Raw genomic sequence first — 14,327 nt, 5'->3', positions numbered from 1 at the left:
AAACTCCACAAAATAGTAGTAAAACATGCAGCCCAACAGCAACACAAAACAGTCCACAAAACAGTCCGCTACAAGTGAATAACTCGAACTCACGGCTTCCGATCACTGTCCCGTGAGTTCTTACATGTATAGAACGAATTACCATGAATTCACAGCATACAAAATGTGTGAAAGAGATAAATAAACTTACCTTACTTGTTGGATAACTCAGCCTTTCCCTTGGTTCTTCAAACTCTAGGTTTTACCCCAAATTAGAACTTGAAAAAGAGGAAAAATCGATTAGGGTTTGTGGATAATTTTTGGGTGGAAGTTTTCAGGGGTTTAGGTATGTTTATTTGTGATATATAATGAGGGTTATATTGTAGGAGCTAACCCTTTAAATGGTCTCTTTGGCCGACCTGAAATTTCCTATTTTTGGGCTATCATTTAACCAAGTAGGTGACACTCCTACTTGTCACCTAGCAGCTTGTGCAGTCTTGCAAAAATGCCTATATCTCTCTACTCTGATGTCGTATCGACAAACGGTTTAATGCGTTGGAAATTAGACTCATAGATATTTAATTTTGTGGGTAGATCACCTCGTAATTCCTTGTAAATTGGGTGAAAAGCTTAGTAACATTTGACCTAATGTTTAAGTAAAATTATTAACCTAAGTTGCAACAACTTTTGTCGACCTTTGTTTCATAACTCGTTTGACTTCAAGACTTATGATACGTATATTATATGATTCAAATAACTTAAAACACGACCTCTTGAGTGTATTAAGCACCTCTAGGTTTACCCAAAAATAAGGCTGACAACATCCTTGATTCATTTAACTTCTAATACTTGTTAACCACCCTTATACACCTTTGTATAATTTAAGACCAATAGGATTAACTTCTTATCATCTTAAAGATAATCTCTTCATGGATTTACGTCGCTACCTTATGGCATGAACTAACGTACGTGAATTTGGGTTGTAACACCCTCCCCCCATTAGGAACATTTGTCCTCGAATGTAAGGGTTTATGGGGAGTTCAAATCATCCTGGATTCCAACGGAAATTTCTGGTCAATTTTCCCCTATAAAATGGCCACTAGCAAAGCTTGCAAACAGTTAATCCCAACGTATGGCCTCACAAGGCTACACAAAGCATTATCGATATGTACATTATCTACATATCATCATTTTGTATTAAGGAAGAGTATTCTCAAGTTATTGCTTACCTCATAGAGTCGTTTCACCTTCTAATGTATCTTGCGTTCCCCTAACATCCTCGTTATCTTCATTCTAGAACAGGTAAGGAAATTTAGACTTCATCTCCTCTTTTGGTTCCCATGTCATTTCTTCCATATTCTTGTTCCTCCACAGTACTTTGACGGAAGCTACATCTTTTGTTCTCAGGTTGCAGACTTGTCGATCTACTATAGCCACTGACACTTATTCATATGATAGATCCTCTGTAAATTGTACATCTTTGATAGGGACGACTCAAGAAGGGTCTCCAATACATTTCCTCAAATAGATACATGGAATACCGGGCGGACAAATTCCAATTCAGATGGCAATTCTAACTCATAAGCAACCTGTCCAATTCGTCGAAGAATTTTATACGGCTCGATATACCTTGGACTCAGCTTACCTTTCTTCCCGAAACGCATAACACCCTTTATTAGTGAGATCCTCAGGAAAACCCAATCACCAACCTCAAACTCCAGATCACGTCGTTGGACATCAGAATAAGACTTTTGCTTGCTTTGTGCCGTCCCCAATCGCTCCTGTATCACTTTCACCTTCTCAATGGCTTGGTGAATCAAATCTTGCCCATATAATTCTGTTTCACCGACTTCAAACCATCCAACTGGTGATCTACATCTCCTCCCGTATAGTGCATCATATGGGGCCACTTTAATACTAGAATGGTAGCTATTATTGTAGGCGAATTCTATGAGTGGAAGATGGTCATCCCAATTTCCCTTAAAATCTAGAACCCATGCTCGTAGCATATCTTCAAGTGTCTGAATGGTACGTTCAGCCTGTCCGTCAGTCTATGAATGAAATGCAGTGCTGAGATTCACTTGTGTGCCTAAACCCTTATGAAAAGACCTCCAAAAGTTAGATGTAAATTGAGCTCCTTGGTCTGATATAATAGATGTAGACATGTGATTTTTGACCCTCCCCAAGATTTTTTTATTTTAGCACATAAATATTTAATTTAGGCCCAATATAGCTATTTCAACTCATTTTTACCCTTTTACTTTATTTTATTACAAGAAAATAAAAGTTACAAAATATATTTTATTTTATGTACCTTTCATAAAGTAAAAAAAATACAAAAATAGTACTTTGTTTTTATCTTTATATAATCTTGAAAAATACAAAAAAAAATGTAATAGTTTCATGTTTTAAGATAGTTTAGTTTAATTAATTAGAATTTATTTTTGCATCATGTAGTATAGTTATCTTATATTAAGGGAATTTAGCTATGGTTTTAAATAATAATTTTTGGAGTCTTCTTAGCCCAAAATTAAGACACAAAAAGACATGGTCCAACCCAATTACCCTTAGCCCATTCTTTCCAACCCATTAGCCCATTCAAGTGCAAGATCTAATCCTAGCTATCTATTTTCTTCTAATCCAATGGCCATCATCCTTTCCTACTTCCATATAAAATACCCAATTATAGAAACCCTACCCTAAGTTTTCAAGACCTAGACCTAGACCCAAAAATATAGAATCCTCCGTTTCTTCAGTGAAAATACAACAAAAAAGAGCTAGGAGGACTTTTCTTCTAGATGACTAAAAGCACAAAACAGACCTTTCAACAAAAAACCATAGACGCTTCCCCTTGATCTTCACCAAAAAAAGTTGTTGCTCCTTCACCAAAAATAAATAAATAAAATAAAACGCTACACACCCTAAACAAAAAGAAAAGAAAGAAGAAGCAGCTGCGAAAATGACATTTGAGCTCAAAGTTGGACAAAAAAATGGCAGATTCATTTTGTTGATCGAAGTCGGCTGAATTCCCCCATTTTGAACCTAACGCCTATGCCATATCTCCATATTTGGACCGTCATCCTTCCATGATTCTTCTTCTCCTAGCTTTTCCCATTATCATCTTTAGGCCATGGACCTAAATCCTTAAATTCCAGTAGCCATTATTCCACAACACCTCACCCCTCTTCAAAAATAGTCCACTTTTTCACATAACGCAGCAGCAGTTTCGAGCTTGAGTTTCGTCGAAGTCGCCGATGTAATTTCGCGGTCGATAGGTGGTCCGTTCGTTGGTTCCGTTCTTAGTCAAATTAATATTGAAGGCGGTAGTTTTCTCATTTGAGAATTGCGAGCAGAAGCATATTCCATTGGAATAGAACAAGTAAGTTGCTCTATTTTTTTTCTTTCTAGGCAATTCAAGATAATGGATTATTTTGTAGAATTATTATTTTGTTTAAAAAAAATAGTTCTTGTGTGTTGCTGACTGATTGTTGCGGCTAGTTAACTTGGAAAATGGGTTCTATTAGTTATATATATTTTTTGTAATTTTTCTAGCTCAATATACTGAAACCCATTGCTAGTTTTGCTTATGACTTTTAGTGTTAATCTTAATTTTGTGTATAAATCAAGGGAACGTTGCAAGCTCAATTATTAATTCTGGCAATTTATGGGTAAACGTGCTTCTTGGTTACACGTTTCTAATCCAGATTTTAATTTTTGTTCTTTTATGTTTGGTGATCTATTTTTGTAAAATGCCTAATACCGTAATAGTCTTTTGCTTTAAAAATAAGTGCTGACATCCCGTTGTGAGTTTTCTTCCTTGCAATCAACGAAATAGATTATAACTAGAAAACAAATACAATGCAAAATATTATGACAATCCATCAAATGATAAATTTGCTGATATCGCATGTTCATGTATAGCTTATTCCTAATCTTATAGTTTCTGAGCCTATTTGGCTATTTGCATCTCTTGGTTCATCAATTGCTCTCTAATCATGATTTGACGAATGAACCAAATTGTATTAGTAGTGTTTCTACTTGCCCAGCTTTACACTTTACAATTTGGTATCTCTGATGGAAAAGGTATAGCGTTTGTTTCTTTAATACATAGGCTACGGGTACGGCTCCCGTGACATAGTCATGATTTGTAGTTAATTAAACCCGGGTGTGCATTTCATGTGACCCGACTCTAATTTCCAACAACGTTAAATAGAACGTGTCGCGAGCTGCGGGTGCATTTCATGTGGCGTGGTTCAAGACATGTTTTAAATAACGTTGAATCTTCCTAAAATAATCAAAAGCGGTTAATGAGTTTAAAAAATGCACAATAGGATTAAAACATGTAATAAATCAGATAATAGGCCAATTGTAATAGTTTGAGCGACCATGCTAGAACCACGGAACTCGGGAATGCCTAACACCTTCTCCTGTGTTAACAAAATTCCTTACCTAGATTTCTGTATTCGCAGACCGTAAATAGAGTCAACTTCCTTGATTCGGGATTTGAACCGGTGACTTGGGATGCCATAAATTATCCCAAGTGGCGACTCTGAATCTTTAAATAAATAATCCCGTTTCAATTGTTACTTTAAGTTGGAAAAAACTCCCTTATATACACCTTTCCGGGGGTGTAGTGAAAAAGGAGGTGTGACAGCTCTAGCTACTCTGCTGGGGAAAAGAACCCAGAATTTCTGGTTCAGGGTTCAGAATTCGAGCTTGGAATAATTGTTATAGTTGGCTTTGTTTATTATCTGATTTTTACGTATTTGGGCCTAATGTGCTAAGTGTTACTTTTTACCGCTTTGATATTGTCCGAACTGTATATAAACTGCTATGAAACCCTTCTCTTCGCAACTTCGGGGATGTGTACGCTGGCGTGAATCCCTATTCTGTTAGTGTCATACCTTGAAATAAGAAAGAGGCTCGGACAAGTTACAAAGCCGGATGGCCTTTTGGTTCCCGGTACGTAGCCCCCTCCTCGGCTCAAGTTGTCCGCTTGGGTACACAAGTCTAGAACAATATAGCCAGGTTTTTAGCTTAGAATAACTCAGCCTCATGCCAGATCCCTATTAGGAATGTTTGTTTGTATCATGTGCATTTAACTTTGGGGACTCAACACAGGGGTTGGGTCCGTCTAGGACAGGTGTACCCAAATTAAAAGACCTTCCTGATGCATCTTACGTGCTACTTGCGTATCTGTCTGTTTTGGCCTGCATGTTGACTGGCTTCTAGAATAGGGAAAGAAAATGAAAAAAAATGAGAAAAGAAAAGAGAGTGAGAGGTAGGCATTTGAATTAACCTGAAATTCTGTTGAAAATTTTGAAGAAAAAAAAAAGAAAAGTCATTTCAAAATAAGTCATATTTTCTTTTTTTCCGTCAAAACTGGGCGAACTACGCGGGTCTGATTCTCACCGGATGTGAGATACGTAGGCAAATCTCATCGGTTCCGGCCCATAATTTTCAAAAAAATTCAAAAATATTTTCCTTTACTTCCTCTCTAGAAAAGTCTTTTTTTGAGACCCCAATTTCCAAAAAATCCAAAAATATTTTACATTACTTGCTTCTTTAGAAAGCCTTTCTTTTTAGACCCTAATTGTTTTTTTTTAAAAAATATACAAAAATATTTTCTTTTAATTTCTTCCAAAAAATCCAAAAATATTTTCATTCTTCTTTCAAAATTGAAAAGAAAATTCAAAATTCAAAAAAAAAATCTTTCTTCTTTAGAAGTAAGCTTTGCAAAAATGCTGGAAACAATTCAAAATCCAAAAATATTCCCTTTCTTCTTATAAGTCTTTCTTACGAAAAAATAAAATAAAAATTCAAAAAAAAAGTTAGTTTATTTACTTTATTCATGATCTTCCTGAACCATGCAAGATCTAATTCATGTTCCCACATGATACGTTGGCAACCCACATCAGGTTCGATCAACCTTTGAAAAGAAAGATGAGAAAAAATGAAAAAAAAAAAGAAAAGAAATGAAAAAAACAAAAACGGAAAAAATATTGCTAATAATAAGGATCGACTGAGTCCATTCTAACATGTTTTGTTTTGAATTGTGATGAAAGTTGAGGTGGTCGATTTGTGGTAAGCTGGAAACACAAGATCCTAGGAAAACGATAACTGACATCGAAGCTGTTACAAGTGCTCAAGAGACTCAGGGTCAGAGGGTTCAACAAGAGGTTACTGTGTTTGAGAAAAATAGAATACTGAAACAGCAAATGAATGAAATGTGTCAAGCATGGGCCAGTGGTCAAGGACAGCCTCGTCATGAGTCATAATTTACTACACAACAAGAGCAGTACCACTCATACTCGTTTGATCTTCCTGCAAACATTGAGAAGCCTGCCCGAAAGATGGTACAGGAAGAAATGACCCAAAGAGTGAAAAGCTTAGAACAACAGTTGAAAAACATGCAATTTCGTGGTTAATGAGTTTCGTCGAAGTTGCTGATGTAATTTCGTGGTCGATAGGTGGTCCGTTCGTTGGTTCCGTTCTTAGTCAAATTAATATTGAAGGCGATAGTTTTCACATTTGAGAATTGCGAGCAAAAGCATATTCCATTGGAATAGAACAAGTAAGTTGCTCTGTTTTTTTCTTTCCAGGCAATTCAAGATAATGGATTATTTTGTAGAATTATTATTTTGTTTAAAAAAAATAGTTCTTGTGTGTTGCTGACTGATTGTTGCGGCTAGTTAACTTGGAAAATGGGTTCTATTAGTTATATATATTTTTTGTAATTTTTCTAGCTCAATATACTGAAACCCATTGCTAGTTTTGCTTATGACTTTTAGTGTTAATCTTAATTTTGTGTATAAATCAAGGGAACGTTGCAAGCTCAATTATTAATTCTGGCAATTTATGGGTAAACGTGCTTCTTGGTTACACGTTTCTAATCCAGATTTTAATTTTTGTTCTTTTATATTTGGTGATCTATTTTTGTAAAATGCCTAATACCGTAATAGTCCTTTGCTTTAAAAATAAGTGCTGACATCCCGTTGTGAGTTTTCTTCCTTGCAATCAACGAAATAGATTATAACTAGAAAACAAATACAATGCAAAATATTATGACAATCCATCAAATGATAAATTTGCTGATATCGCATGTTCATGTATAGCTTATTCCTAATCTTATAGTTTCTGAGCCTATTTGGCTATTTGCATCTCTTGGTTCATCAATTGCTCTCTAATCATGATTTGACGAATGAACCAAATTGTATTAGTAGTGTTTCTACTTGCCCAGCTTTACACTTTACAATTTGGTATCTCTGATGGAAAAGGTATAGCGTTTGTTTCTTTAATACATAGGCTACGGGTACGGCTCCCGTGACATAGTCATGATTTGTAGTTAATTAAACCCGGGTGTGCATTTCATGTGACCCGACTCTAATTTCCAACAACGTTAAATAGAACGTGTCGCGAGCTGCGGGTGCATTTCATGTGGCGTGGTTCAAGACATGTTTTAAATAACGTTGAATCTTCCTAAAATAATCAAAAGCGGTTAATGAGTTTAAAAAATGCACAATAGGATTAAAACATGTAATAAATCGGATAATAGGCCAATTGTAATAGTTTGAGCGACCATGCTAGAACCACGGAACTCGGGAATGCCTAACACCTTCTCCTGTGTTAACAAAATTCCTTACCTAGATTTCTGTATTCGCAGACCGTAAATAGAGTCAACTTCCTTGATTCGGGATTTGAACCGGTGACTTGGGATGCCATAAATTATCCCAAGTGGCGACTCTGAATCTTTAAATAAATAATCCCGTTTCAATTGTTACTTTAAGTTGGAAAAAACTCCCTTATATACACCTTTCCGGGGGTGTAGTGAAAAAGGAGGTGTGACAGCTCTAGCTACTCTGCTGGGGAAAAGAACCCAGAATTTCTGGTTCAGGGTTCAGAATTCGAGCTTGGAATAATTGTTATAGTTGGCTTTGTTTATTATCTGATTTTTACGTATTTGGGCCTAATGTGCTAAGTGTTGCTTTTTACCGCTTTGATATTGTCCGAACTGTATATAAACTGCTATGAAACCCTTCTCTTCGCAACTTCAGGGATGTGTACGCTGGCGTGAATCCCTATTCTGTTAGTGTCATACCTTGAAATAAGAAAGAGGCTCGGACAAGTTACAAAGCCGGATGGCCTTTTGGTTCCCGGTACGTAGCCCCCTCCTCGGCTCAAGTTGTCCGCTTGGGTACACAAGTCTAGAACAATATAGCCAGGTTTTTAGCTTAGAATAACTCAGCCTCATGCCAGATCCCTATTAGGAATGTTTGTTTGTATCATGTGCATTTAACTTTGGGGACTCAACACAGGGGTTGGGTCCGTCTAGGACAGGTGTACCCAAATTAAAAGACCTTCCTGATGCATCTTACGTGCTACTTGCGTATCTGTCTGTTTTGGCCTGCATGTTGACTGGCTTCTAGAATAGGGAAAGAAAATGAAAAAAAATGAGAAAAGAAAAGAGTGTGAGAGGTAGGCATTTGAATTAACCTGAAATTCTGTTGAAAATTTTGAAGAAAAAAAAAAGAAAAGTCATTTCAAAATAAGTCATATTTTCTTTTGTTCCGTCAAAACTGGGCGAACTACGCGGGTCTGATTCTCACCGGATGTGAGATACGTAGGCAAATCTCATCGGTTCCGGCCCATAATTTTCAAAAAAATTCAAAAATATTTTCCTTTACTTCCTCTCTAGAAAAGTCTTTTTTTGAGACCCCAATTTCCAAAAAATCCAAAAATATTTTACATTACTTGCTTCTTTAGAAAGCCTTTCTTTTTAGACCCTAATTGTTTTTTTTTTAAAAAAATATACAAAAATATTTTCTTTTAATTTCTTCCAAAAAATCCAAAAATATTTTCATTCTTCTTTCAAAATTGAAAAGAAAATTCAAAATTCAAAAAAAAAATCTTTCTTCTTTAGAAGTAAGCTTTGCAAAAATGCTGGAAACAATTCAAAATCCAAAAATATTCCCTTTCTTCTTATAAGTCTTTCTTACGAAAAAATAAAATAAAAATTCAAAAAAAAAGTTAGTTTATTTACTTTATTCATGATCTTCCCGAACCATGCAAGATCTGATTCATGTTCCCACATGATACGTTGGCAACCCACATCAGGTTCGATCAACCTTTGAAAAGAAAGATGAGAAAAAATGAAAAAAAAAAGAAAAGAAATGAAAAAAACAAAAACGGAAAAAATATTGCTAATAATAAGGATCGACTGAGTCCATTCTAACATGTTTTGTTTTGAATTGTGATGAAAGTTGAGGTGGTCGATTTGTGGTAAGCTGGAAACACAAGATCCTAGGAAAACGATAACTGACATCGAAGCTGTTACAAGTGCTCAAGAGACTCAGGGTCAGAGGGTTCAACAAGAGGTTATTGTGTTTGAGAAAAATAGAATACTGAAACAGCAAATGAATGAAATGTGTCAAGCATGGGCCAGTGGTCAAGGACAGCCTCGTCATGAGTCATAATTTACTACACAACAAGAGCAGTACCACTCATACTCGTTTGATCTTCCTGCAAACATTGAGAAGCCTGCCCGAAAGATGGTACAAGAAGAAATGACCCAAAGAGTGAAAAGCTTAGAACAACAGTTGAAAAACATGCAATTTCGTGGTTAATGAGTTTCGTCGAAGTTGCCGATGTAATTTCGTGGTCGATAGGTGGTCCGTTCGTTGGTTCCGTTCTTAGTCAAATTAATATTGAAGGCGATAGTTTTCACATTTGAGAATTGCGAGCAAAAGCATATTCCATTGGAATAGAACAAGTAAGTTGCTCTGTTTTTTTTCTTTCCAGGCAATTCAAGATAATGGATTATTTTGTAGAATTATTATTTTGTTTTAAAAAAAATAGTTCTTGTGTGTTGCTGACTGATTGTAGCGGCTAATTAACTTGGAAAATGGGTTAAATTAGTTATATATATTATTTGTAATTTTTCTAGCTGAATATACTGAAACCCATTGCTAGTTTTGTTTATGACTTTTAGGGTTAATCTCAATTTTGTGTATAAATCAAGGGAACGTTGCAAGCTCAATTATTAGTTCCGGAAATTTATAGGTAAACGTGCTTCTTGGTTACACGTTTCTAATCCAGATTTTAATTTTTGTTCTTTTATATTTGGTGGTCTATTTTTGTAAAATGCCTAGTACCGTAATAGTCCTTTGCTTTAAAAATAAGTGCTGGCATCCCGTTGTGAGTTTTCTTCCTTGCAATCAACGAAATAGATTATAACCAGAAAACAAATAAAATGCGAAATATTATGACAATCCATCAAATGATAAATTTGTTGATATCGCATGTTCATGTATAGCTTATTCCTAATCTTATAGTTTCTGATCCTATTTGGCTATTTGCATCTCTTGGTTCATCAATTGCTCTCTAATCATGATTTGACGAATGAACCAAATTGTATTAGTAGTGTTTCTACTTGCCTAGCTTTACACTTTACAATTTGGTATCTTTGATGGCAAAGGTCTAGCTTTTATTTCTTTAATACGTAGGCTATGGGTACAGCTCCCGTGACTTAGTCGTGATTTGTAGTTAATTAAACCCGGGTGTGCATTTCATGTGACCCGACTCAAATTTCCAATAATTTTAAATAGAACGTGTCGCGAGCCGCGGGTGTATTTTATGTGGCGTGGTTCAAGGCATGTTTTAAATAACGTTGAATCTTCCTAAAATAATCAAAAGCGGTTAATGAGTTTAAAAAATGCACAATAGGTTTAAAACATGTAATAAATCGGATAATAGGCCAATCGTAATAGTTTGAGCGACCGTGCTAGAACCATGGAACTCGGGAATGCCTAACACCTTCTCCTGGGTTAACAGAATTCCTTACCCGGATTTCTGTATTCGCAGACCGTAAATAGAGTCAACTTCCTCTATTCGGGATTTGAACAGGTGACGTGGGATGCCATAAATTATCCCAAGTGGCGACTCTGAATCTTTAAATAAATAATCCCATTTCGATTGTCACTTTAAGTTGGAAAAAATTTCCTTATTTACACCTTTCCGGGGGTGTAGTGAAAAAGGAGGTGTGACAATAGATACCAGCACACCATGAAGCCTAACAATCTCCTTGATATACAACTTCGCATAATCTTCAGCAGTGTAAGTTGTCTTAACTGGCAGAAAATGGGCACATTTTGTAAGTCGATCAACTATCACCCAGATAGAGTCAAACTTATGATAAGAGTGAGGTAATCCAATAATGAATTCCATATTAATCACCTTCTATTTCCATGTCAGAATCTCTATATTCTGAAGCAATCCACCGGGTTTCTGATGTTCTATCTTTACTTGTTGACAATTGGGACACTGGGCTACAAATTCTGCAATATACTTCTCCATGTTATCACACCAATACTGCTCCTTAACATCATGATACATCTTTGTCGAGTCGGGATGGATGGAATATCGGGATTGATGAATCTCATTCATAATCTTTTCTCGCAACCCTGCTACATTAGGAACACATAATCGGCCCTAGTATCTCAGTGCCCCATCTCCTCTGATCTCAAAAGCTGTAATTTTACACAGTTGAATGCTATCTCTCAATTGTACTAAGATAGGATCTTCATATTACCGTGCTTTTACCTCGACTACCAAAGATGATTCTAATGTATTCTATACCGTAACACCTCCATCATCAGAGTCTAACAATATGATTCTCATATTGGCTAGCTGATGAAGCTCTTTAGTCAACCCCCATCTACCTGCCTCAATATGTACTAAGCTTCCCATTGACTTATGGCTGAGAGCGTCTGTCACAACATTGGCTTTACCGGGATGATACAATATCTTGACGTCGTAGTCTTTCAGTAATTCAAGCCACCTACGCTGCCTCAAATTCAACTCCTTTTGATTGAAGATGTATTGTAAACTCTTATGATCTATGTAGATGTCAACATGGACGCCGTATAAGTAGTGCCACCATATCTTCAAAGCATATATTACTGTAGCCAATTCCAAATCATGGGTTGGATAATTCTTTTCATGCTTCTTCAATTGTCTTGATACTTAAGCAATCACCTTCCCACGTTGCATCAATACGCACCCCAAACCTATATTTGAGGCATCACAATATACCACATAACCTTCTGTTCCTTCTAGGAGAATGAGAACTAGCGTGGATGAAAATCGATTCTTTAGCTCCTGAAAACTTCGTTCACAAGCGTCAGACCACTGGAACTTAGTAGCTTTCTGTGTTAACTTAGTCAATGGTGCTGATATAGAGGAAAACCCTTCTACAAACCGCCTATAATATCATGGTAGCCCTAGGATGCTGCGGACATCTGATAGTGTTGTAGGTCTCAGCCAATTCTTTACTGCATCGATATTTTAAGTGTCGACACTAATACCCTCGTTAGATATCACATGGCCAAGGAATTCTACTGAGTTCATCTAGAATTCACATTTGGAGAGCTTAGCATATAACTTACGATCCTGAAGCGTTTGTAATACTATCCGCAAGTGGCCCGCATGTTCTGCCTCCAAACGAGAATACACCATAATGTCATCAATGAATATGATCACAAACACATCAGGATAGGGCCTGAATACAGTATTCATGAGATCAATAAAAGCTGTTGGGGCATTTGTTAGCCCGAACGACATCACCAAGAACTCAAAGTGCCCATATCTTGTCTGGAAGGCTATCTTTGGAACATCCTTCTCCTTAACCCTCACCTGATGATACCCTGAATGTAAGCCAATCTTGGAGAAATACTTGGTACCCTGGAGTTGGTCAAAAAGGTCGTCAATCCTTAGAAGTGGATACTTGTTCTTTATAGTAAACTTATTCAACTGTTGATAGTCGATACACATCCGTAATGACCCGTCATTCTTCCGCATGAACAGGACTGGCGCACTCTAAGGTGAAGTGCTAGGCCTAATGAAACCCTTATCCAGCAAGTCCTTCAACTGCACCTTCAACTCTCGCAACTCTGCCGGGGCCATTCTGTATGGAGGGATAGAGATCGATTGAGTGTCAGGCAACACATCAATGCTAAGCTCAATCTCCCTTTCAGGAGGAAGATCTGGGAAAACATCTAGAAATTCATTGACCACGGGGATTGATTGTAGAGTAGGTGGCTTCACCTCTGCATCCCAAACGCGAACAAGATGATAAATGTAACCTTTTGAGATCATTTTCCTTGCCTTAAGAGAGGAAATAAACCTACCTTTCGGTGTAGCAATGTTCCCCTTCCATTCAATGACGGGTTCACTAGGAAATGGAAACCTAACCATATTCGTACGACAGTCAACATTTGCACCGTATTCTGCATATCCTGGTCTGTAGTGCTAGATGGAGAAACAAGTGGTGTTGGGTGCCTCCTAATTTCCTCTGGAGGAGACGGAGTAGATGAGGTATGATATGGTATCTCACTCTAAGCCTCACTTTGGCCTACTCTGAATTGGGGAACCTGATTGGTACCCTCTCCCGCAGCTGTATCAATCCATCTACTAATCGCTTGCATCCTAGTTGAAGGCATCGAAAAAAAATAAGGTGAATATTAGAGACGGACACTTACGAATCAACTCTACACACGATCTAGTTTTAGGAAGAAGGCAACAACCCTAGATGTCATATAGCCTCCTGATTATAAATGTGGTGTGCTACACATCCATAATCAAGACTCTACTAGACACGGCTCATATACAATCCCTAGGACAGACATGCTCTGATACCAAGTTTGTCACGACCCAAACTGGGGGTCATGACTAGCACCCATGCCATACTTGCCGAGCACCAACATACATTTTATCTAACCTTCCTTACTATCTTTAAGGGCTGATGAGTTCCATATAAATTGTAGACATGGGTCAAGAACAACTAACAATGAAAGGTAATGACAGGAACATACATAACATATGATGACAAGACTATCAAGAAACTATATATAAGGTATGAGCTACCATGCCGCCATAAAAGGCTATACAACCAAAATCAGACAACAAGGCATACCAAACTATACATGAATCGACACCTATCTATGAGCCTCTAAAGAAACATAAGTGCTGCAACATTGCCAGAACAGGGCCCCGACATACCCATAATATCTATAACAAAAATGCATACCAAGACCACGGCAAGTTCGGAGGAGGGATCTCGCCAATAACAGCTAAACTAGGCAGTCGACTGTGGTGGGGGAGCTGCATCTACCTGGCTATCAGGACCTACAACACGACATGCAGCGTCCACAAATAAAAAGGACGTCAATACGAATAAATTACTAAGTATGCAAGGCAGAAAAGCATAAGTATGAATTGTAATGTGAATAAGGATAGAGAATATACAACCTGTAACATCCGGGTACCTCTGTGGGCTTCTAACATGAAATGCA

Source organism: Nicotiana tabacum, chromosome 22, assembly GCF_000715075.1.
Source record: "Nicotiana tabacum cultivar K326 chromosome 22, ASM71507v2, whole genome shotgun sequence".
NCBI classification, from domain to species: Eukaryota; Viridiplantae; Streptophyta; class Magnoliopsida; order Solanales; family Solanaceae; genus Nicotiana; species Nicotiana tabacum.
This window is presented reverse-complemented; position numbering follows the sequence as displayed.